This window comes from Scyliorhinus torazame, chromosome 4 (genome assembly GCF_047496885.1).
Source record: "Scyliorhinus torazame isolate Kashiwa2021f chromosome 4, sScyTor2.1, whole genome shotgun sequence".
In the NCBI taxonomy this organism is placed as follows: domain Eukaryota; kingdom Metazoa; phylum Chordata; class Chondrichthyes; order Carcharhiniformes; family Scyliorhinidae; genus Scyliorhinus; species Scyliorhinus torazame.
Genome location: NC_092710.1, coordinates 313290905 through 313317619, shown reverse-complemented (window position 1 = coordinate 313317619; position 26715 = coordinate 313290905). Strand labels below are relative to the sequence as shown.

Genomic DNA, 26715 nt, shown 5'->3' with positions numbered 1-26715 from the left:
GCCATTCGGCCCATCGAGTCTGCACCGGCTCCTGGAAAGAGCACCCTACCCAAGGTCAACACCTCCACCCTATCCCATAACCCAGCAGCCCCACCCAACACTAAGGGCAATTTTGGACACTAAGGGCAATTTAGCATGGCCAATCCACCTAACCCGCACATCTTTGGACTGTGGGAGGAAACCGGAGCACCCGGAGGAAACCCACGCACACACGGGGAGGATGTGCAGACTCCGCACAGACAGTGACCCAAGCCGGAATCGAACCTGGGACCCTGGAGCTGTGAAGCAATTGTGCTATCCACATTGCTACCGTGCTGCCCTCACGCGAAACAAACCCATTGACTGAAAGGGGGCTGTCGTTCTGACTTTCTTTGCTGCTTAGAAGCCTGTCACAGCATCAGCGGTCAGTACGACTGGTGAAAACGAGTGTACAGTTGAACGGTGATTACAGGGATCGATCTTCCCGGACTGTGAAAATTCTGCTTGGAGTCGGGAGTTCTTGGTCCCTTTGCCGGGGGCCTCCAGGGGTCTGCTGACTGTAACTGCTTTTCTGCAATTTACAGCACCTTCACAGCACTGGGTGCCTGAATCACACCTCCAGTAACACGGAGACTGGCCATGGAAAGCATTTAAAGGTGTTTGCTTCTGACATGCACCCTAGGTTGGAGGCCACAATATCATTCTTCAAAAATAAAGTTGTGTTGGACATTAATGAACCCAGTGAATGCTGAATCATCAAAAGATTCAGGGCCTGATTTTTAAACTTATTTGTTCTCAGAACGTGGACGACATCAGCAAGACCATTCTTGTCCAGAGAATCCCCACAGTGCAGAAGGAGGCTATTTGGCCCATCGAGTCTGCACCGAGCCTCTGAATGTACGCCCTGTCTCGGCCTGCTGCCCCGCTCTTTCCCCGTAACCCCACCTAACTTGCACACTAAGGGGTAAGTATATCATGGCCAATCCACCTAACCTGCACATCTCTGGATTATGGGAGGAAACCGGAGCACCTGGGTGAAACCCATGCAGACACGGGGAAAACGCGCAGACTCCACAGACAGTCACCCAAAGTCGGAAACAAACCCGGGTCCCTGACGTTGTGAGGCAGCAGTGCTAACCACTGTGCCGCCTAATTGCTAATTGTCTTTGGGAAGCTGGTGGTGGACTGCCTATGTAGGCTACTGCAGTCCATGTGGTGACATTAAAAGTTTAATGTTGGCTTCAAACATACCCAGCCGTAGCCAGAAGCTCAAACTTCAGCTCCCCCCCACACCACCCTACCCCCCCCAAATTTAACCTAATTTTAAGCTGGTATTTGACCTCTCCCAGGAGATCACAAGTTATTCCGATGAGGTATGGAGTGTGTGCAACAAGTTGTGATGCATTGTGTCGAACAGCCTGCATGGACCAAAGGGTATTTTCCTCTCCTCAACGTTTGTATTGTTGCCACTAACCTTTGATAAGAACACAATTGCAACTGTTTGGGAAACAGCAACATTTTTAAAACTCAGACCTGCTGTCTTATGACTAGAGTGAGTTTTGGTACCAAGCTACAGATCATGGAATCCCCACAGTGCAGGAGGAGGCCATTCGGTTCATCGAGTCTACACCGACCCTCTGAACCAAGGCCCACTCACTCCCCCATCCTATCCCTGTAATCCCATAACCACCTAGCCTGGATACTAAGGGGAAATTTAGCATGTAGCCAGTGGCACAGTGGTTAGCACTTCTGCCTCACAGCTCCAGGGTCCCAGGTTCAATTCCGGCCTCGGGTGACTGTCTGTGTGGAGTTCGCACTTTCTCCCCGTGTCTGCGTGGGTTTCCTCCGGGTTCTCCCACTGTCCAAAGAAGTGCAGGTTAGGTGGATTGGCCATGCTATATTGCCCTTAGTGTTCAAAAGGTTAGGCGTGGTTACGGGGATAGAGAGGAGGTATTGGCTTAAGTAGGGTGCTTTTTCGAAGGGCCAGTGCAGACTAGTTGGGCCGAATGGCCTCCTTCTGCATTGTTGATTCTATGACAACCAATCCACCTAACCCAGACATCTTTGGACTGTGGGAAGAAACTAGAGCACCTGGAGGAAACCCATGCAGGCATGGGGAGAACGTACAAGCTCCACACAGTCACTCGAGGCTGGAATTGAACCCGGGTCCCTGGCGCTGTGAGGCAGCACTGTTAACCACTGTGTCGACCAAAGGTGCCCGCAATATTCCAAGTGTGGTCTCACCAAGGACCTGTATAACTGCAGCAAGACATCCCTACTTCCAGTAGAAGCTGATAGTAAGCTTTGTTCTTGCAGTCCATGTATTGAAATTACTCCCAAAGTTCATGCTAACGAGTAACTTCATGGATTTAGACCCTGTGACATGAAGGAATGTCAATATAACTCCAAGCTGTGTGCGATTTGGAGGGAAACCTGAAGACCCTGGTATTCCCACATCTTGGTTTTCTCTGTGATTGAGGTTGCATGGTTCAGCAGTGTTGTTGAAGTAACCTAGCTGAGTTGCTACAATGCACAGGTGATACATATTGCAGCCAAAGTGTGCCTGTCATGGTGGAAATTAATGGGCATTTCTTCTTCTTATCTCTCAGCAGTCCCTCGTCACTGAGGATGACTTCCCCTCGTCCAGGTGGGGCAGGTAGTGTTTAAGAGGCGGGTAGGTGGGATGCTCTGATTTTGGTAGATTCCTTCTGCTGCTTGCGCTTGTCCTCCAACTGGGCCTGCCAGAGACATTGAAAATGGTTCGCACAGTTGTGGATACTTCTCCAGTTTGGGAGATTTCCACAAGTGGGGAAGTTGCATTTTTCAGAGGCTTTGAGGGCCTCTCCAAAACATTTCCTCTGCCATCCTGATAGCCACTTGACGTGACGAAGCTCGAACTATAGAACTTGTTCTGGAAGTCTTGTGTCAGGCATGTGGATGTGGCCCACCCAACATAATTGATTAACCATAACCAATGCATCTTTACTGGGGATGTTGGCCTGAGAGAGGACACTGATATTGGTGGCAGGATTTCGCAAGAGGCATATTTTTCCAAGGATTATTATTTTTTTATTCGTTCGTGGGATGTGGGCGTTGCAGGCTGTGTGGAACTGGCCTCTTCACATATGCAGCAATGGTAAGTGACAAGGTATTCCTATTTTCCTGGAACAGGACATTATCTTGGACCTGTAATGCCGTTAAATTGACACCAGTTTTATTTGTTCATGGGATATGGACGTCACAGGCTGTGCCAGCATTTATTGTCAATCTCTCATTGCCCTTGAGGGGGCAGTTAAGAGTCAAGAGTCAACCACATTGCTGTGAGACTGGAGTCACATGTAGGCCAGACCAGATAAGGATGACGGATTTCCTTACATTAGTGAACCAGATAGATTTTTATGACAATTGATGTTGTCATCATTAGACTTTTAATTCCAGATTGCAGATTTTTATTTAATTCAAATTACACCATCGGCAGCGGTGGGATTTGAACCTGGATCCCCAGAGCATTACTCTGGTCTCTGGTTTACTAATCCAGTGACAATACGACTATGCCACCACCTTCCGCAAGTGGTGTCTGTTGTATGTTATCCATGTCTCTGACACACACAGGAGGTCAGGTAGCACTACAGCCCTGTAGACCCTGAGCTCGGTCCTGGGTTTGAGGTCTTGCTCATCACTCTTCTTCAGACCACCAAAAGCTGCACTGGCACATTGGAGGCGATGTTGAGTTTCATCGTCGATGCCTGTGCTCGCTGAGAGGCAGCTCGTAAGGTATGACGTACTAAGTTTGGTATGTTGTCCAATGGTTCGCCCACTAACCCAGTGATAGTGCATCTGGACAAGCTTCTTGAGCGTCCTTGCAGCTCACCGAGTGAGCAGTCCCGTCACAATCCTGACTTTGGCTGTGGAGCTGATAGGATTGCCTTGAACTTGACTGAGGATGGCGGGGGTGGGGGAAGTCTGACAGGATGGGAAGTGGCCGGGTGAGATCAATAACCGCCACCTGCAGCCTGTTGTTATGAAGGTTCTCACATGGGGTCGGATTCCCAAGTCATTGGCACATGGCTACAAGAAGCTGACAGTTCAGGGAAATGACCCAACCATGGCACAATATCTGGACTGCAACAGTAAGGGACGAATAAATAGCTAAAATCTCAATTTACCAATGCCATTATTACCTGCTGGCGGGGCTGGTTTAGCACATGGGCTAAATAGCTGGCTTGTAATGCAGTACAATGCCAGCCACACGGGTTCAATTTCCGTACCGGCCTCCCCGAACAGGGGCTGGAATGTGGCGACTAGGGGCTTTTCACAGTAACTTCTTTGAAGCCTACTTGTGACAATAAGCCATGATTATTTTTATTACCTCAGGTGGACACACCAGTTGCCGCCTAGGTGGCGTGCAAAGAAAAAAGGTGATGTTACATCTGAAGCGGAAGGGGGGCATGGGTTGCAGCAGCCACAGCCCGCATACCGTACCGTGTTGAAAAAAAAAGCAACCCCGCCCAATTTGATCGCTTTACTTGGGCCAGGCTTGCAACGTGCAGCAGCCTCTCTCGCACTGTGAGGGTTACGGTAGCCGGAGCAGCAGCTTGCGCGCACCGGGGGAAGGAGGGAGGGAGAGCGCGAGTCCTGGAAATGAGTGAGGGGGGGGGGGGGGGGCGGTTGGGAGTGACCAGAGAGGGCAGCTGTCGGCAGCCTGTTACTGACTGACTGACAGTGAGTGACTGATTGAGTCAGTCAGTGACTATAGGCAATTGGTGCTCAGAGACCAACATACAACACAAAAGGCACCGGCAGAGTGCAAAGGACATCTGAGAAAAGGGAGAGAGAGTTGAGTGGGGTGGGGACTAGTGTGGGGGAGAAGAGAGAAAAGGATCACTTAAAACTTGTTGCAAGCCGGCAGACAGAAACCCAAGCTGTCATTTGAGGGGAAACTGGCCTCTTCACACAAAAAAATATGCAGGAACATATGCAGCAATGGTAAGTGACAAGGTATTCCTATATTGCTATTTCCCTGCAACATTTGTATCGACGTTATCCTATCTTGGACCTGTTCATGCTGCCATTCAATTTAGAGCCGATAATTTTCGACCAATTATTTAAAAGCCGCTATTACTATTAATGAACTATTAGTTCCACCTAAATCCTGCACTTACGTTGTGGTATTTGAGCCACTTTTCTTTGTGGGGTGGGGAGCAGGTAATATTCCATATGTGTCGTTCCTACCTGCATGCACAATGTGAATTGCAACCTGCTTGCTGTAAGAATCTAATGCATATATTCAATCTGTAGTCATTGAATTAAATTATTGAGGGAGATTTATCTGCTGGTTCACAGTTCCCATAGAGGAAGTATGTGGTATAGTTAGTAAGTGCACTGAAGTTGTAACAACGCTTCCTGTTTCTTTTTTTTACGAAAATTCAAAGAATTAAAAAAAAAGAGCACGATTTTATTGGTTAGGGTCAATTAAGGCTACAGATGCTCAACATCTTTCTGTAACAGATTGTAAACGTCTTCAGTGAGCTCTTTTTGAGTGCCAAACTGAAAGAAATGCTTCGCATAAATAGCTCTCCTAGTTTAAAATTGACCCCGGAGCCTGTTGATTTTATCCACTGGCTTTTTAGATCAGCTTAAGTGTAAGCAACGACCAGATATTTTCCTCAGAGCGTTTGCTAAAACGCAACTGAATCAGAAACTGTTTGCAATTAGAGTTTCCAACATACTCCACGACGCCTAAAATATACAAATTGCACACCATTATGTAATTCCTCGGTTACATTCCTTGCATGACTGAGCAGCTTGTGTGCATTTCTTCAGAGACTTCTCCATGCAAAGTTCAGACCAAAAAGCTGGCACGCAGTGCAACACAATCATTTGAATTGTTTTTTCCCCTCGGTCAGAGGGATGTTCTGAAACTGTAGCAGTGATTATATAATACTGTTTAAACTGGCAGGCAGCTGCTGAACTGTTGTCATGCCCATTGCCCTCGGGTTACTGTACACTACGTTTAATCAACACAGTGCATTCTGTGCAAAAACGTTGCACTCTATTTAGGAAGTGGGGAGGAGAAACTGGGCATTTCGCTGCATGGAGGGCAGGGCCGAGGTAGCCCCCGAGGCCAGGTTGTGGGTGGGCATAACACCCAAGGCTAGCTAAACAGCGGTACTGGTGGAGATCAGAGAGATACCCCCCCAACACAACCTGCTCCCTTGATCATGGAACGGAATAACTAGACGTGGGAGTTAATCCAGTCCTGGAAGGCAAATGACATCCTTAAAACACGAGTTTGACTCTGCCAATTTGGGATACCATCTGCCTTGCAGATATGTGCCTAAAACAGTGGAGAAGTGGGGACGATGTGCCTTGTTACTAATCAATATTGAGCCCATAGCAGTTCAACCATTTTGGAATGTGACTTCAATATTCCTTGGCTCCAAGCAGTGATGCAGAGCAGATACCTTCCCCACACGTTTGCGTCAAGGCTTCTTTTATTCGCAGTGTGCTGTTTGATTTAAAAAAAAATACTGCTTTTAGTGCCGGAAGGAAAGGTGCCTAAAACATTGGGAGACTTCATTTAGAAACGTGCCACGTGCAGATGTTACAGATTTCCCTTTGCCCCCCCCCCAGCCAGATGTTTGCAGCGTTAATGCAATCACGCGTCTTGGAGCATGAGCGAGATCCAGAAGTATCTGGAGGTTGGATAAGAGGACTAGTGTCACATGTTTTTTAAAAATGGCATCCACATCACTTCTGGATGCAGCAGTAGGGAGCGTTTGAGAACTGATCGAATGTCAACCACGTGCGGTCCCTTCTGGATCTAAGGGATCTTCTGCGCAATCCACTTTGGACCGGTTGCATTGGAGGAGGGGGGGGGGGGGGGGTCTCTTGGCGGGCATCAATCACTCACATCGCATTGACTGGTCTTTATTGCTGAGAAACATGGCTCACATGAATTGAGCGTGCAGCTAACTGTATGACAGGAAGAGAGGGATGTTAATGGAGGGGGTGCCCCTTTTGCAAATGCAATATCAGATTTGTATACCAGCCAATCCCTTTAAACTTTCTAACAGGTCTGCCATCAACCCACTCCACCCCCTCTTGTCACAGGCATGAGACTGCGTTCATGTTCTGTTTAATCAGCGCTTGAATTGAAACGGGTGCTGTCTCTGCCCTGGGTGACAGAGACAGCCTGACTCTCTGCAATAATCCGGTGACTCCGCAAGGTGCACAGGCGAGTTTGTTTTTAAAGTTCTCTCGCAGGTCTTGCTGAATGAGCTTGGAGCGAACGGTGTGTGCCATCCATTCACACACACACTCCCGTCTTAACTACTAACGATCGGCAGTTCTGTTTTTCGTATCAGTTTTCAGAATGTTGCACCTGAGGAATAGTCCCTCCCACCGTATAAAGAGAGTGAGGCCATCCCACGTTAGATTGGCTGCTGTCCATCTGTCAGGGAACCTATCAGAGAGTCTGTGGCTGTGCAGCCAGGAGCAAGGAAAATCCCTGAACTCTGCCCATTCCAGAGCGGTGTGCTGTCCTTTTTCTTTTCACACTCCAGTTTCAAATTTGCAGCAAGCTCGGTGAACCAACTGGCTGCTCCGCTGCTTTCATTTTGGAGAGGAAGTGGTTGCCCCGAGAGCTACATTCATAAAGTTTTAAAATGTGTATTAAAAATAGCTTCATGCAAAAACCAGTCAGCATGCATGAAACCCCATTCATTATGGGAATGTCTTCTTTTTCTTTTGAAGAGTCAGCGGGTCCTTGTGGCGCGCGGTGTGGGCTCTTTTTTAAAAAAAATATCCGGGGTTAAAAGAAATATCACGTCTTAAATTTGAGCTGTTTTGGTGGAATACATTGTAATCTGAATCCAGTTATGTCCTTTCACATTCTGTAGTCTAGGCACTAGGCAACAGGAGTATATAAACTACTTAAGTTTGTTGTCTATAAGTTGCATGATTTTACTATTTTGGTATCACAATTTATGGGTATGTATGTATTGTGTTTCACCCATGGGAGTGCTACATTCTCGGAGAAGGATGGTGTGAAATACCATTTTCAGGTCATGTTACGGTCTTGAATGGCTCTCAAAGTGCATAGTCATCACTGATTGAGCACTAAGCTGGTTGTGATTACAATATTAGCAGGGTAATAATGTTTTTTAAATTAATTTGGGTGTGGGCGCCACAAGTTACAAACAATGTTTGTTGAAAGTGCATTTTGAGGTGGTTGGTAGCCGTAGGTTTAGCGGGGGTGGGGGGCATGGTGGCGTGCTGTCACTCGACTAGTGGCTCCAAGCTAATGATCTGGGGCCGTGGGTTCAAATCCCATCATGGCAGCTGGTGTAATTATTTAAATTCAATTAATAAATCTGGACTGTAAAGTTGGTCTGTGGTAATGCTGCCATGGAACTATCACTGTTGCAAAAAGCTACCTGGTTCAGTTACCTGGTCTGGCCTGTATCTGACTCCACATCCAATATAGAATCATAGAATTGCTACACTGCAGAATGGCAGAATGAGGCCAGTCGGCCCATCGAGTCTGCACTGACCCTCTGAAAGAGCACCCTACCTAGGCCCACTCTCCCGGTCAATCTCTGTAGCCTCATCACCCCACCTACCCTGCACATCCCTGGGCACTAAGGGGCAATTTAGTGTGGCCTATCCACCTAACCTGCACATCTTTCGACTGTGGGAGGAAATCGGGAAGACATGGGAAGAAAGTGCAAACTCCACACAGTCACCAAGGCCAGAATTGAACCCGGGTCACTGGTGCTGTGAGGCAGCCCTGCTATTATATTAATACTGCACCTTTAACATAATGAAACGTCCCAAGGTACTTCACAAGAGCGTTAGAAAACAAAGTGTGATACAGAGCCACTTAAGGAGATACTAGGTCAGTATCCTGGAGGGTTGCTGGCTAAATGCATATCTGCCCCTTGTTTTCTTGATGGGATGGCACCTTATGCCTTATCTGGCTCAGAATTGGTGGGAATAAAACTCATAGTATAATGAAGTAGGTTGCAAAATATTTCCTCTTTAGGGATCTGTCAGCCATAAGTCTGTAAATGGGAAATACTGGGCATGACTGAAACTAGCAGAAACTGCCTTGGTATCAGTTTGAAAGCCTTCCCTTAAAGTGCATTCTATGACTCAAGTACAGCCCCTTTTTACAGTGATTACACAGGATGACAATAAATGGAACTCAGAAATGATGTAACAATCCTCCTAATCTCAGCCTACCGCTAACAGGCTCTATGATTTGATGGTTCTTTCACTGTCACTGTTCAAAGCACCATTATAGCTCAGTTGCCTGGACAGCTAGTTCGTGATGTGGAGATATGCCAGCTACGTGTGTTCAACTCCCATACCAGCTGAGGTTATACATGAAGGCCCCGCCTTATCAACCTTGCCCTCGCCTGAGCTCTCAAAGTGGAAAGCAGCCTATGGTCCTCTGGGATCATGGCGACATTTGCATTTGGGGTGGCGCAGTGGATAGCACTGCTGCCTCATAGAGCCAGGGACCCAGGTTCAAATCAAGCCTTGGGCCGGATGTCTGTGTGGAGTTTGCACTTTCTCCCCATGTCTGTGTGGGTTTCCTCCAGATGCTCCGGTTTCCTCCCACAGTCCATAGATGTGCAGGTTATGTACATTGGCCATGCTAAATTGCCCCTTAGTGTTCAGGGATGTGCAGGTTATGTGTGGTTCTGGGGATAGGGCGGGGGAGTGGGGCTAGGTAGGGTGCTCTTTAAGACAGTTGGAGCAGACTCCATGGGCTGAATGGCCTGCATTGTAGGTATTCTAAGGTTCCTTTGTTACCACTCGATCTAAATCCTTGCAATCTCTATTTAACAGTAATATGGGCCACCTTCATCAAACAGACTGAAGCAGTTTAAGAAAGTGGTTCACAACACTACCTTCTCACAGGCACTTAGGGCTGTGCAGTCACTATTGGCCCATAGCAACGAATCCAGGAAATTTTGAGCCCTGAGCAGAAAATAATCTACAACTTGATGCAAAATCTCACTCGGGTAATAAGATGGTGGGTGGAAATAGATGCCTGTGTAGCTGAGTAAGCTTGAAGCTGACATTATGGTCACCTGAAATTCCTCAGCATGAATCATCTCGGCAAAGAAAACAAGGACAAATTAACAATTTTGTTTGGTTCAAATTCTTGGCCCCCTTAATACATTCCACACATTGTTCAACTCGGTACCACCGTGTGTGTGTTATGTGGTTTGAAAATCCTGGGATATTTCAAGTGCAGTTCTTTAATTCTTTAAAATCACCATTGAAGTCTTTAAAAAATCAAGAAGTTCTCATGGAAAAATCACCTGCGTTTAAATATAAATCTGAACACCCCACAGTGGCACGGTGGTTAGTACTGCTGCCTCACAGCGCCAGGGACCTGGATTCAATTCCTACCTTAGGAGACTGTGTGGAGTTTGCATGTTCTCTCTGTATCTGCGTGGCTTTTCTCCAGGAGCTCTGGTTTCCTCCCACAGTCCAAAGATGTGCTGTTTAGGTGGATTGGCCATTCGAAATTGCCCCTTGGTGTCCAAGAATGTGTAGGTTAGGTGGGATCACGGTGATGGGGCAGGGGAGTGGGCTTAGGTACGGTGCCGCTTCGGAGGGTAACGGTACAGCCTCGATGGCCAAATAACCTCCTCCCGTAGGGATTCTATGGATGAACTAGTAGGGGAGTGGCAAGAGTTAATAGTGCTTAAATCAGCTCAGTGACAGCTGAAAGGGAAACTGTGGAGAGAGTGGGGGGTGCGGGATGGGAGAAGGGAAGGTAAAGAGAATGTAAAGCGGAGAGGGAGAGTGGAGTTTGATGGTGTAAGATGGGGCGCGGGGGGGAGGGGGGGGGGAGAAAGGAAGGGAGGAAGATGGTGGAGGAGGGAGGGAATGGTCTGGTGATGGGATGGGAAGGAACCTGTCTTGCACAGCTTGGTCCTGGCTGAGACCTGAGGCCCAAGTCACCTGCTGAGTTGCTTGTTGCTGAATAGGCTGGAATGCTGGTGTGAGAAAGCCCTTTGCCATTTGAGAGAAGAATTGGATTCTACCCTGTAACCAAAAGACAGAGGACTGCTCTTTCACATTAAAGAGCCCAATCAGAGAATAGTGCCCCGAGTTCTGACTGACTGGTTGGGTATGCAAATCTCAATCCTCCAATCAGGTCCATTTTCAATCAGCGTGCTGTCAGGGTTGAATTGATACAGGACGTAATTAACCCTTTACAGCCACAATAGTTCCACAAAACCAAGTTGTCACAAAATTGGTTCAGACAAAGCATGTCTCACATTTAAAAAAAAATTTGCAAAAAATTGAACCATGTTGCAAACTGGCTGCTTATTTTACTCATTAGCTCAGAATTCTTTTGAAAACAAAATCACTTCTCAGACTGCAGATCAGGCCATTGAATCTTTTCAATTAGCATTTCTTAGATCAAGGTTAAACTTTCAAGGGGGGGCAACGTATTAAATGTAGATAACGTGATTCTGAATACATATCTGCCATGTAATGGTTCAGAAGAAGTAGAATCGCAGAAATGTTGCTGACTTCTGCATTTTGGCAAACAATCTCATTTCTCTCGCTGCTCGGGTTAAAGTAGAAGCAACGAATAGGAAGTAAAATACTTCTTCTGTGTCATAGCCAGGAGGAGTTCCTCATTTATGTTTTTTTTAAAACATTCCATCTTGTTTTGCTAGTTGCCCATAATGTGTGCATTAACGTGAAACTTGGCATGGAAGGATATAGGTGTTCTAAGAACTGAGGTACATCTTACAGAGCCATTGTTGAGTTTGTGTGACCACACAAGTTGTTGCTAAAAAACGAATCCCACCAGAAGTTGATGAAAAATCAACGTGACAATGGTGTTTGGTGGCCTCTGGTGGTGAATCGGCATAGCTCGGCTCACCGAACAGAAAACACCATCGAGTGCGATGGGAAAACCTTGTTTGATGCCAGACAGGCTGCTGTCAGTGCGAAAGACGTCTCTTTGACCCGGCGAGCAATGAATTAGCAGCAGAAACGAAACGCCGAGCCCCCTTTTGAAAACATGTCGGGATTGCGACCGGGATGTTTCAGTGCTCCTGATCTTTGCCCCCACAGAATTGGGAATTGCATCTGTGCGATAACTATGCACCTTTATAAACAGCGTCAGCGTGGTTCATTTTGGTAGCATGTTCTACTTTTTTGTGGTGTTAGCTGTGGCCCAGTTGGTAGCACTCTCACTTCTGAGTCAGAGGATTGTGGCTGCAACCACTCCAGGGACTCGAGCGCAATGTCTCGGCTGACACTTCCGTGCTGTACAGGGGAGTGCTGCACTGTCAGACGTTCTTAGAAAAAAATATGTTAAATCTATGGCCCATCACGTGGGCGTAAATGACCCCATGACACTATCTTTTTAAAAATAAATTTAGAGTACCCAATTCATTTTTTCCAATTAAGGGGCAATTTAGCGTGGCCAAGCCACCTACCCTGCACGTCTTTGGGTTGTGGGGGCGAAACCCACGCAAGCACGGGGAGAATGTGCAAACTCCACACGGACAGTGACCCAGAGCCGGGATCGAACCTGGGACCTCGGCGCCATGCGGCAGCAGGGCTAACCCACTGCGCCACCGTGCTGCCCTAGCCCCATGACACTATCTTGAAGAAGAGCAAGGCTTTCTCCCCGAAGTCCAAGAGACGAATGATACTATAATAATAATAACAATGTTTATTGTCACAAGTAGGCTTACATTTACTAAAATCTATTACTTGGTCATCAAGTAGTGGGACTTTATAATAATAATCTTTATTAGTGTCACAAGTAGGTTTACATTAACACTGCTATGAAGTTACTGTGAAAATCCCCTAGTCGCCACATTCCGGCATCTGTTCGGGTACACTGAAGGAGAATTCAGAATGTCCAATTCACCTAACAAGCACATCTTTCGGGACTTGTGGGAGGGAAGCGGAGCACCCGGAGGAAGCCAACACAGACACAGGGAGAACATGCAGACTCCGCACAGACAGTGACACAAGCCGGGAATTGAACCCGGGTCCCTGGCGCTGTGAAGCAACAGTGCTAACCACTGTGCTACCGTGCTGCAACACTGTAACACTGGTTACACTCAAAGGCGATTCATTGGCTTTGGGATGACCTGAGATCATGAAAGGGACACTCACAAAAAAGTGCAAGTCTTCTTCATATATGAACGATCAAATCTGAATCAGAGCTGCTTCACTTGAGAGCTTTCAGAGGCTTCAGAAAAGCATTTCAAACAGCTGCTTGTAATCATGGTGTTCTTGTTCGAATTACTGCTGCAGTTCTGTAGCAGGTATAACGTAAGCAAAGCCACACACGCTATGTTGCTGCACCAGTGTAAAGAGGGTACTTGTGCTTGCTTCTGGATCACAAAGCACTTTACTCATCACCATGCCAACAACAACAGTTGCATTCCAAAGGCTTTCCATCGAATCGCCACTGCCAAAAGTTAGTTTACATTACTGGCTGCACCTGAACCTGATGTCCTTTCTGTACCTTCTGGTCTACTGCACCCACCCCATCCCATTGGCTGTAAAATCAGCGGCCCAGTCTTCAGCCATCTCACACCATATTGTGGTGTCTTCCTCTTAAACCCGTCTGCCTTGCTGCTTCTCTCCCCACCTTCAAAAACTCTTCTGGATGATGAGATGTTAAACCGAGGCTCCACCTGGATGCTCAGCTGGATGTGAAAGACCCCCCCCCCAAAAAAAAGCAAGAGAGTTAAACCCAGTGCCCAGGCCAAAATTTGCACCCCAATCAACATCACAAAAACAAAGTAGATTATCTGGTCATTATCACATTGCTGTTTGGGGGAGTTTGCTGTGTACAATTTGCCAGCTGTGTTTCATACGTTACAACAGTGACTACACTTCAATGAATACTTTGTTAGCCGTACAGTCCTGGGAGGTGTTGGTGTGGCTGTGAAAGTGTCTGTAAATGCAAGTCTTTTTTTTCTTTTTTAGAATGGCACAATCTTACAGCATAGATATGTGAGAGAGCTATCCAAACTGCCTCGTTCCCTCAGTCTTTCCCCGTTGGCCTGAATTTCCTTTTAAGTGTTACTGTCGAATCAGCTTCCACCCTCCTTTCAGGCACGGCATTCCACAAATCACCGGCCAAGATTTTCCGCTCCTGTTCGCGTTGGGCAGGTTTGGCGACGGGAGCAGAATATATCGCAAGATCTGCAAAGCTGCGTTTTAGGTCAGCGTAAACGCATGGCCCGAGTGCTCCCCCCCCACCCCCCAGTGATGGGGCGCTTTCCCCGGCGTTCAACATCAGGGTCGAAATTCTCCGTAATCGACGCGATGTCCGCCGACCGGTGCCAAAAACGGCGCAAATCCCACCTGCATCACGCCGCCCCAAACGTCGCTAAGTCTCCGGCCCGGAATGGGCTAGCAGCGACATGACGCTATCCGCGCTGGCTCACGTGGTTCACGCCGTGCAGCGTCATGCACACTGTGACGGCTCAAAAGACGCGCTGGTCCCCCCCACCCGACCAGAAGACCCGACCGGATGGCCCTCAGCCGCGAGGTTCCAGTCCCGCGACATTGAGGCGCTCCTGGACGCAGTGGAGCAGAGGAGGGACGCCCTGTATCCCGGACACGGCCGCAGTGTCGCCCCACGCCACAGCCGGCGTCTGTGGAGGGAGGTGGCAGAGGCCGTCAGCGCTGTGGCCCTGACACCACGGACAGGCACCCAGTGCCACAAGAAGGTGAACGACCTCGTCAGGGCAGCCAGGGTGAGCCCCCCCCCCCCCTGCCCGATATCCATATCCCCTATCCCCCATATCCCCCCTCCCCCATATCCCCCCTCCCCCATATCCCCCCTCCCCATATCCCCCCCCTCCCCCATATCCCCCCCTCCCCCATATCCCCCCTCCCCCATAACCCCCCTCCCCATATCCCCCCTCCCCATATCCCCCTCCCCATATCCCCCATATCCGCCTTCCCCCATTTCCCCAAGTGAATCCAGCCCTAACCTTAAGCTCTGCAATACACGCGCTCCCCATATCCCCCCTCCCCCATATCCCCCCTCCCCCATATCCCCCCTCCCCATATCCCCCCTCCCCATATCCCCCCTCCCCATATCCCCCTCCCCATATCCCCCCTTCCCCATATCCGCCTTCCCCATTTCCCCAAGTGAATCCAGCCCTAACCTTAACCTCTGCAATACACGCGCAACCGATGGCGTGCATTCATATACCTGCCTAACACTGTTGCCTTTTACCCCTGCCACCACCCCCCACAGGAGAAGCGCGTACACAACACCAGGGAGCATGCGAGGACTGGAGGAGGCCCACCTGATGAGAGGCCACTGACTGAACATGAGGGAAGGGCCCTGGAACTGGGTGGCGGACCTGAGGACCGGGAGGTTGCTGATGCAGAGGTCGGGGGCCCACCAGCAAGCGAGCCACCGACAGCCCGTCTCCATATCCCCCCTCCCCCATATCCCCCCTCCCCGATATCCCCTCTCCCCATATCCCCCCCTCCCACATATCCCCCCTACCCCATATCACCTGATCACTGCCTGCGTGTCTAACCATGCATGCTTCATTGTGTATCGCAGGAGCAAACGTCGAGGCACCCATCCCTGCAGATGCAGACCGCCCGCAGGATGCCCCTCGGAGACCACGATGACGGAGAGACCCGGACCCTCTGGCATGCGACGCCCGCAGGATGCCCCTCGCACAACACGGGAGACGGAGAGACCCGGACCCTCCGGCATGCGACGCCTGCACGATGCCCCTCGGAGACCAGGGGAGACGGAGAGACCCGGACCCTCCGGCATGCGACTCCCGCACGATGCCCCTCGGAGACCACTGGAGATGGAGAGACCTGGAGCAACAGGGAGACGGCGCCCCCGTCTCATGCGGGTGCGGCGACGCAGGCGTGTGCCACCCACCGACGAGAGGGGCAGCCACAGGACCCCGTCACAGCCGAGCTACGAAACCACAACCCAGGACACCCCTACCCAGGAAACTGAAATACCGGACAGTGACACAGATTGGATGGGCAGAGACGAACCCCCACCCCAAAGTGCCATGGACTCAGAGTGGGAGGAAGAGCACGACACAACGTCACTGCTGTCACCAACACCCTCCACCATCGTAGAGACGCTCACCTCGGTTGGGCACTTTAGTGATGAGGCATCTGGTACACTCACTGGTGCGCACAACACAGCCGTCCCGGTACAGCAGGTGGAGGTAGGAGCAGCAGAGGGGCCGGGCGGTCGGAGGGCAGCCCGGCGCAAGCGAACATCTGCCGCCCAGATGGATCCCGGGTTCCTGGAGTTACCACACCCACCCATAGATCCGATGCAACCACCGAACCTGAGATGAGCGAAGAGGGTGGCGGCCAGCTTGCGGCGGCTGCAGTCGCAGGTGGAGGAGTCCACCCATGTCCAGGAGCTGGCAGTGGTGCCGGTCATGCGTGCCACCCAGGCCGACACCGCACGGGTGGCATCCGCGGTGGAGGCAATGGGTGCGACGGTGTCAGACATGGGGAGCGGTTTGCGAGGCCTGGGGCTTTCCGTGCAGGCGGCGTCTGTGGCCCAGGACATGGCTGCCCTCTCACAGGAGGCCATGAGCCAGCGGCAGATGGCAGAGGGGCTCAACCCCATGGCACAGTCTCTGCAGGCCATAGCCCAGTCTCAGCAGGCCATGGCCCAGTCTCAGCAGGCCATGGCCCAGTCTCAGCAGTCCATCGCCCAATCTCTGCAGGCCATCGCGGAGCGCATCGGTGCCATTGCCCATGTGCGAGCTGGCGTCACACAGTCACAGACAGGGATTGCCAAACCCCTGAGCTCCATGGCTGCAAACCTGCAGACCCCTGTCGATACCAGCACAGGCCTCCAGGACTGGCAGCGCCAGATGTCGGGGGGCGGTCGGATGGCCAGTCCGTTCGCATCCCCCACCCATGTAGAGGCCTGGGGGCCATCGGGCAGCCCGAGGGAGAAGGAGGTGCTGGGGCCTGTTCCGGGTCCCATTGTAGGGGAGGTCCCGGAACACCTCAACACCTCGGGCTCCCCCCCTTCCGTCCCAGGTGTATCGGTTGGGCATCGGGCAGGACAGGCTGGCAGCTCGCCATCCCAGTCGCCCGGGCCGCAGCCTGGCCCATCTAGGCCAGGACGCCCTACGAAACGGCCGCCAAAGGGATCCCGTGTCAGAGGGCAGGAATCACAGGAGTCCACCTCCAGTTCTGGGGAACTACCTAGGCGTAGTCAAAGGGCCCGTAAGGCCAAACAATTAGACACTGAGTAAGTTGGCACGGGTGCAGGGCACAGATGAGTTTTAGGGGCTAGGGCACGTGCATGAACTCCTTTGGTTATTAAAGTCAATGTTACACCTACAGAAGCTGCCTTTGTGCTCTGTCCAAAGCGTGCGGGGGTGTCATGTACGTTGAGCGCAAGTGTGTGTGTGAGGGGTGGTCTTACCTCAGCCCCAGGTGAGTCTGCCCCCTTCCCCCTGGGCCGCCATCAACATCCCCCCGGGCAGAGGACGGGACCGTGCGCTGCAGTGTCACAGCCGCATGCAGGGATGGTCCGGGTGGATGGTGGTACTGTGGCCATGGGTCAGACATAGTCCAACGATGTGGAGCCAGGAGCTCAACGCAGGGCGGGGTGTCATCATCCTCCATGGCCTGCGATAGACACGCGTCCACCCGCAACTGTGTGAGCCCGGCCGTTGTGCCGCAAGTGGATCGGCAATGGGGGGGGTGTGCATGGGGGTGGGGTGGGTGGGGTTGGGGAGGGGGGTGAGGGTGCTGGGTGGGTGGATGGGTGGGGGGTGTGGGTGGTCGGGTGTTGTCATGGTGTGCGGTTTGTGGCCATACTACCCAATTCCCACGCCCATCTAGTCAGTGAAGCGGGCGTCTATCAGCCTGTCCCGTGCCCGCTGGCCCAGCCGGTAACGGTGGACAACCACCCGCCCGTGTCTAGCCCGTCTGTCCTGACCATTGCCCCCATCCCCCTCATCTGGGGAGGACTGCGCCTCTTCCTGCTGCTCCTCCACTCCGCCCTCCTCTGCCTGCGGCACATCGCCCCTCTGCTGGGCTATATTGTGCAGGACGCAGCACACCACAATGATGCAGCAAACCCTATCTGACCGATACTGGAGGGCGCCCCCAGAGAGGTCCAGGCACCTGAAACGCATCTTCAGCACGCCAAAGCACCTCTCTATCACTCCCCTTGTCGCTACATGGGCATCATTGTAACGGTTCTCCGCCTCATTGCGTGGCCTCCGTATAGGCGTCATCAGCCACGATCGCAATGGGTAGCCCCTGTCGCCCAGCAACCAGCCCCTCAGCCGGGGATGGCGTCCCACGTACATGCCGCGAATGTATGACCGCGACAACACGTATGAGTCGTGTACACTGCCCGGGTAACGGGCGCAGACGTGCAGGATCATCATGCGGTGGTCGCAGACCACCTGTATGTTCATCGAATAGGTCCCCTTCCTATTGGTGAACACGGCCCTGTTATCTGCAGGTGGCCGCACGGCGACGTGCATCCCATCAATCGTGCCCTGGACCATGGGGAACCCGGCCACGGCAGAGAAGCCCACGGCCCGGGCATCTTGGCTGGCCCGGTCCACAGGGAAGCGGATGTAGCAGTGCGCAATGGCATATAGGGCGTCTGTCACTGCCTGGATGCACCGGTGCACCGATGTCTGCGATATACCGGACAGATCCCCACTCGGTGCCTGGAATGACCCCGTTGCATAAAAGTTCAGGGACACCGTAACCTTGATGGACACGGGGAGAGGGGGTCCCCCGCCAGTGCCACGCGGTGACAGGTGTGCCAGCAGGTGGCAGATGTGTGCCACGGTTTCCCGCCTCATCCGGAGTCTCCTCCTGCATTCCCGGTCCGTGAGGTCCTGGTATGACAGCCGGGGCCGGTACACACGGGGCGCCCTCGGGTGCCTCCGTTGCCGTGGGGCCGCGACGTCCTCCTCCCCCTCCTCGTCCTGTCGGTCAGGTGTCCCTCCAGCCTGGTCGGCAGCCGTCTGCCCCTCTGCGGCGGCCTGTGCCGCCTCTCTGGCACGCTCCTCCTCCTCCTCCTCCTCCTCATCCAGGGCAACATGGACATTAGCGGCTGCCGCCACGGCGGCCAAATTCGCTGGCTGACCAGAAAACATGACGGCCTGTGCATGGGGGGGACGACGACAATGACGACATGCCATCATTGCCCACACCCCCTCCTCCCCCCCCCAGCCAGGTGGCATGGACCGCATGGGTCCGCCTGTTGGAGGCTGGCACCTGGCCAGGTGGACCAACTCACTTGCCCTCGCACCACCCCCCCCACGTCCCTCCCCGGCACGGACCACCCCCCCCCCCCCACCGGCACGGACCCCCCGTCCTCCTCCCCGGCACGGACCCCCCCCCCTCCCTGGCATGGACCCCCCCCCTCCCCGGCACAGACCCCCCCCCCTCTCCGGCACGGACCCCCCGTCCCCCTCCCCGGCACGGACCCGTTCCCCCCCCGTCCCCCTCCCCGGCACGGACCCAGTTTCCCCCCCCCCCGTCCCCCTCCCTGGCAGTCATCCTCCCGTCCCCGGCACTCCCCCGGAGCCCAGCCCACTCTAACCACCCCACCGCCACACACACACACCTACACAACCCTACACACACCTCTCCCCCACACATACAGACTGCGGCCACGCCATCGCCTTTCCAGCGGCCAACCCCCCAGGCCGTCACCCACCTCCATGCTGGTCGGCGTCAACCATGAGCATTGGTTGACGCCAATTAATAGGTGGTTTGATTTACGCCGACGTGACCCGTGATCACGTCGGCGGGACTTCGGCCCATCCGGACGGGAGAATATCGGCAGCCCCGAAATCCATTGCCTTGCGCCCACCCGTGCCATTCTCCGAGGCGTGCGGTGCGATTGACGCCCCGCCGACTTTTCTCCCTTCGGAGAATTCAGCTGGCGGCGGGGGCGGGATTCACGACTGCCCACGGTGATTCTCCGACCCGCCAAAATGATTCGCCAAAATCATGCAACCTCCCCCACCCTTTGACCACCCCTCCCCTCAAACCCCATCCAGGGCGGTGTGACAGCAGAACGGTGTGATCCCCAACTGGTCTCCAGAAGCATGCATCTGGGGATCTCAGGTGAGCGTCGCACTTAGGGGGGAGAGCGTTGTATCCAGGTAGTACCCTGGCATCCCCCCTGGCATATTTAGGCATCCCAGCGGTGCTTTCTGAGCATCTCTGGCACTACCCTGGTGCTAGCCAAACACCCCCGGGCATTACCAGGAGTTCCCTGGTAGTGCTCAGGCAGTGTTGGGGGTACCTGGATACTGTTGGTTCCAGGGTTTATTGGTTTTGTCGCTCTGTGCTAGGGCAGCCTTCAAAAGTGGCGTCCCGATCCCTGCGTTTCCAAGTTGCTGGCAGAGCGGGCAACCAGCGATACGTCGTAGAACCTGTCCCTTGATGTTTTCCTTTAAAGTTCTCCACTATATGGCAAAGAAAGCCACCCATGTTATCGTTGGATTCAATGCTGCTTTTAGCGCCCGACATCGGCCTTTGCTGATATCCAGGAAACTCTTTCCCACTATATGGAAAAAAGTCATCTCCACCCCTAGTTCTTTTACCGATTACCTTGATTTTGCGTTCTCTGGTAAGTGACCGACTTGCTGGTGCAAACCGCTTTTCTCAGTCTACTCTGTGGAAATACTTCATTCGTTTTGAACATCTCTATTGAATTTTCCCTGCACTTCCATGAATAACAAAACCAACCACTTGACTGAAGTGCCTCATCCTAGATGTCATTCTGGTAAATCTCCTCTGCACTCTCTCCAAGAACTTGACATCCTCCCTGATGTGTGTTACTTAGAATTTAACCCATTGCTGAGGCCTGAGTGATTTAGAATTTTTCCCCTCCCCTATTACTTCTATTTGGGTCTGACCCCACACTTGAAAAGTTTTGAGTTGTTTTGCTCCTTTCAGAGCTGTACTGGCGTCAGCCTTGGCTCAGCGATTGCCCCATCACTTCTTGAGCCAGAAGGTCTTGAGTTTGAGCCTCATCTCAAGCGATGAACACCTTAAGCGGACAATTCAGTGCAGGACTGCGGGAGTGCTGTACTGCTAGTGTGGTATGTTTGGGATAAGATATTGAACCTGAGGGTTGCATCCTCCCTCTGAAATTGATGTGAAAGATTTCATATTTGAAGAAGTGCAGAGAAGGTTCCTCTGGTGTCCCGGTCAACATTTAACCTCCAACCAACATCTCCCAAACATATCTCACGGCCATTTATGTCATTACTTCAGCCTTCCCAATAACTTAACGGAAGGAAATTTCTTCTCATCCATCCTTGAATGTCCAATAATCAGTCCAATAACTGAGCAATCTGGAGTGTTGAATATTGGTGACAGAGAGGACTTTGTTAGCGTCCGTGTAAAAACTAATTCTGTAGTTTCGGATGATGTCGTCGAGGGGCAGCAGGTAGATGAGAGGTAGAAGGGGGGATAGGGGGACACCAGAGGTAATGGTGCAAGAGCAGGAAATAGACGCCGTTGCAGGAGATACTTTGGGTATGATTAGACGATTAATAATGGAATCAAGTGAGAGAAATGCCACCTGGCTTGGCGACAGGAGAGTCGTTGGGGGGGGATGTGTGGCCAACTATGACTGAAGTTGTGGACAGGCCGAGAGGGATGAGGAAGGAAAGTCTGCCTTTGTCACAATCACGTAGGATGTATTGGTGACTTTGTGAGCTGTTTCATTGGTATGGCAGGGGCAGAAACATGGAGTTCCGGCAAAGGTGGGCACAGATTTGAGAGCCAACAACAGATCCAAATTTGGAGAGGAAATGCTGGTTGGTCATGAGGTGATCATTTTTGAGGAGGGTTAAGGGATTTTGTTTGAGGAAAGGGATAGATCATTTTTGTGGAGTGCATTGCTAGGATCTGTAATGGACCCTGTGATGAATGATATCTGTATACACATGTACTTTTAATGCGCAGGCTCCTTTAAGACCAGATTTGGAACCCTGGGGGACTCCTCCTCCGGCTCCGCCCCAGGAAGCTGTATATAAGGTTATGTTCAGTAGACAGCGTGCAGTGAGCACACTTCTCAGCAGCTGTCTGGTTCTCTGGTAATTAAAGCCTTTGTATTATCAAACTCCTCTCCTGAGTCGTAATTGAGGGTATCTCAGACCCCTGAGAGGGTAGCAGAGGCAGATTCGATTAAGATATTCAGGGAATTGGATACTTATCTGGTGAAAGAAATTGCAGGTCTCTTGGGGAAAAGGGAGAGCGGGATTCGGTGGTGGGAGGGGAGTTGCTCTCCCAGAGAGCCAGAACTGACATGAGAGGCTGAATGATCTCCTTCGGTGCTGTAACCATTTTGTGATTTTATGGAATGAAGTGTCCCAAAGTGCTTTAACGAGGTATGTTTTCCACTAGTGCAGTCTGGAATTTTAGTAGACTTACTGGAACCCATTTAACATTGCAGGCTCTTCTAATGCAAACCAAACCACAGTATTCTTTCATGCACATCAAAGTATATAATGGCAGAAGTCATATGTTCAGATGTAATATTCCACTATAAACTCAGAAATATGTGGGTTACACGAGCATCTTTGCCTTCACAGTTTTGAAGACGAGACCAGCCAAAAACTATTTCAGCGGATCAAAGAAAAAGATGTACTTTGCAGGCACCAGTAATGTTAACTTGAGGCTCTCTCGGGTTGGGTGGCTGTGAATGGTTTTGATTTGGATCTTGGATTCACCTTTTATTAATTTTCCAAATTATTCCCACATAACGGAGATCCGAAGTAATCTTTTAAGTGGAAGCCGGAACAGCATCGACACGAAACTCGCCCTCATTTCTATCTCCTTGCGTGAATTTAGTCCCGATATCAACATTGTGCTGCCTGGGAAGTGAAGCAATTCCAATTGACATAGATGGTGGTTTCGCCTCTGCTTGCCTCAGCTTTGATAACCACAGGGTTTGCGAATGCTATTATTAAAAAAAAAATTTAAGAGTACCCAATTCATTTTTTCCAATTAAGGGGCAATTTAGCGTGGCCAATCCACCTACCCTGCACATCTTTGGGTTGTGGGGGTGAAACCCACCCAAACACGGGGAGAATATGCAAACTCCACACAGAGCCGGGATCGAACCTGGGACCTCGGCGCCGTGAGGCAGCAGTGCTAACCACTGCGCCACCGTGCTGCCCTTCGGATTCTATCATTCTTTGAAATAAATTTAGAGTACCCAATTATTATTTTTTTCCAATGAAGGGGCAATTTAGCGCGGCCAATCCACCTAACCTGCACATCTTTGGGTTGTGACGATGAAACTCACCCAGCTACGGGGAAAACGTGGGTGGGTCTCGGTGGCACGCTGTTCACTGGCGACTGGGTTCGATATTTCCGCCGCTTGTCAATTTGATTTCCCTTTATCATCGTGCCGTGACATTTCAGTTGGCGGGCACAGGTGCAGATCACTTGTAGATGCTTCAACGCCTGCTGACAATTATGAAGCCAAGTGACAGGATTACCCGCCCTATTGCCCAGAATATTGCCCACTGCAGGATCTGAGAACTACTCCCCCACCCCCACCCCCACCACCACCACCACTTAGTTGTATTCAGTCACTTCAGGAAAACAGTGGCACATCAATACTTTATTAGTGCAATTAAGGATAGGCAATTAATGCCAATCTTTCCAGTGATGTTTTCATCTCCCGAGTGAAGAACCAGGTAGACCACCATGGGCAGGATTCCCTCCCCCACCCTTCTGCATTGCGCCTGGTGCTCCTCCTGCTATTCCCGGTGAACAGCGGAAGAGCCCTTAAACGGGGTTTGCGTCGGGTGCCTAACGGAGCGCGATGTCCCTGACCTACAGCACCCGATGCGATCTGTTTCGCTCGCCTATTTATAAATGAGCCTTAACGAGTTGAAGGCTGGAGTTTCCTGGCTTCCGGGAATCACCGGCCACACTGGAGTGGCGTGAGGCCGGCGTGAATCAGTGCTGGTCTTGGAGACCAGACGTGATGATCACGCCACGAGGCTCGGAGACCATTGGTGCCCCCGGAGTGGTCAGGTATCGCTGCCCTGGCGCCCTTGGCCTGCAGTGTTGCCATGTTGACTGCCCATTGTGCAGAGCAAGGATGCCATGGGACAGGGGCTGAGGTGGGCATGAGGGGGCCATGGCCATGAAAGAAAGGGGGATGAATGGGGTGCATAAAGCTGTGGGCCTGAAGGGGGGAGGCCTGACAGGTTGCAAGAAGGGTGGGAGGATCTGAAGTGTGGGGGGTGTGTTTAAGGGGGGGGGGATATGGAGGGGGGTGAAGGGGGGATACAAAAGATGGGGGGGGCTGAAGTGGTCACATGGAGAGGGATCAAACGGGGTTACTGGAGAGGAGTTGGCCTTAAATGTGGGGGTCACTCAGTGACCCCATTGTGGGGTATGCTCAATTGAGGGGTGGGGGTGATGTCCCGATGCTGATGAGGATGGATAGAGGTCAGATCAGGCCACCCTCATGCTTGTGTGGGAAGGTTGCCGTTACAGGGTCAAGGGTTGGGGTGTTGTCCATGTCTGGGGGGGGGGGGGGGGGGGGGGCGGGACGGGACGTGGGCCTTAAACTTAACTCTAAGATCTGGGCACCCTATAAAAGGGTGCTCGATCTCTGAGGAGCTGGTCTTGCTAGCATCTTTAGCACCACTCCAGAAAAAAAAATAGAACATAGAACATAGAACATTGCAGCGCAGTACAGGCCCTTCGGCCCTCAATGTTGCGCCAACCTGTGAAACCAGTCTAAAACCCATCTACACTATTCCCTTATTGTCCATATGTCTATCCACTCGAAAGCCCATCTACACGATTCCCTTATCGTCCATATGTCTATCCAATGACCATTTGAATGCCCTTAGTGTTGGCGAGTCCACTACTGTTGCAGGCAGGGCATTCCACACCCTTACTACTCTCTGAGTAAAGAACCTACCTCTGACATCTGTCTTATATCTATCTCCCCTCAACTTAAAGCTATGTCCCCTCGTGCTAGACATCACCATCCAAGGAAGAAGGCTCTCACTGTCCACCCTATCCAATCCTCTGATCATCTTGTATGCCTCAATTAAGTCACCTCTTAACCTTCTCTCTAACGAAAACAGCCTCAAGTCCCTCAGCCTTTCCTCATAAGATCTTCCCTCCATACCAGGCAACATTCTGGTAAATCTCCTCTGCACCCTTTCCAATGCTTCCACATATAATGCGGCGACCAGAATTGCACGCAATACTCCAAATGCTGCCGCACCAGAGTTTTGTACAGCTGAAGTTTGGGATATATCTGTGAGAATATCCCCAAACTTCAAAAAAAAAAGATTAAATGTGAGTGAATTGCAATCTGGATCATGCCCATTCACCCGGCAGAAACCACCCAGTGATTCCTGCCCGAAATAACACTTTTTTTATAACTTACATTTTTGGGGAGAATTTCGGCCATGTTTAACTTTCCTGGCTAGCTCAGTTCCAGTATGTTGGTCCTATGACTGTCGGTGAAAATGTAAATAAAGGTGTAACTTGAGCAGGATGTTTTGTGGAACCCATGTGACTTTTTTGTTTGTTTTGGGCATTTTAAAGCTGTGGCTTTTTAAAATGTTTGTACAAGGGACGTATGCATCGCTGGCTAGGTCCGCATATATAATTGAAATCCTTACTAACCCTTGGGAAAGTGGTGGTGAGCTGCCTTTTTGAACCGCTGCAGAACATAGAACATAGAACGATACAGCGCAGTACAGGCCCTTCGGCCCACGATGTTGCACCGAAACAAAAGCCATCTAACCTACACTATGCCATTATCATCCATATGTTTATCCAATAAACTTTTAAATGCCCTCAATGTTGGCGAGTTCACTACTGTAGCAGGTAGGGCATTCCACGGCCTCACTACTCTTTGCGTAAAGAACCTATCTCTGACCTCTGTCCTATATCTATTACCCCTCAGTTTATTAAGACATAGACATAGAATTTACAGTGCAGAAGGAAGCCATTCGGCCCATCGAGACTGCACCGGCTCTTGGAAAGAGCACCCTACCCAAGGTTAACACCTCCACCCGATCCCCATAACCCAGTAACCCCACCCAACACTAAGGGCAATTTTGGACACTAAGGGCAATTTATCATGGCCAATCCACCTAACCTGCACATCTTTGGACTGTGGGAGGAAACCGGAGCACCCGGAGGAAACCCACGCACACACGGGGAGGATGTGCAGACTCCGCACAGACAGTGACCCAAGCCGGGAATCGAACTTGGGACCCTGGAGCTATGAAGCAATTGTGCTATCCACAATGCTACCGTGCTGCCCCTAGTTTAAAGTTATGTCCCCTCGTGCCAGCCATATCCATCCGCGGGAGAATGTTGTGTAGGTACGCCCACAGTGCTGTTAGGGAGGGAGTTCCAGAATTTTGACCCAGCGACAGTGAAGGAACGGCGATATATTTCCAAGTCAGGATGGTGAGTGGCTTGGAGGGGAAGTTGCAGGTCGAGGTCTTCTCCTGGACTTGTCTTTCTATGGACTTGTCTTTCTAGATGGTAGAGGGGGCGGGGTTGGAAGGTGCTGTCAAAGGAGCCTTGGTGAGTTGCTGCAGTGCGTCTTCTGAATGGACTGCTGTTACAGTGGGTTGGTGGTGGAGGGAGTGAATATTGGTGGTGGAGGGAGTGAATGTTGAAAATGGTGGATGGGATGCC

At 51.3% G+C, this 26715-nt stretch overlaps 1 long non-coding RNA gene across 7 annotated transcripts in view; it reads left to right on the top strand.

Annotated features, from left to right (window-relative positions):
• The first annotated feature begins 4666 nt into the window (after window positions 1-4666).
• LOC140411075 (uncharacterized) overlaps window positions 4667-26715 on the top strand; it is a 655969-nt gene continuing 633920 nt past the window's right edge. For all 7 annotated transcript variants that reach the window (XR_011940809.1, XR_011940807.1, XR_011940806.1 and 4 more), the window contains exon 1: window positions 4667-4965. This is a non-coding gene — a long non-coding RNA (uncharacterized lncRNA). The remainder of the gene's footprint in view (window positions 4966-26715) is intronic.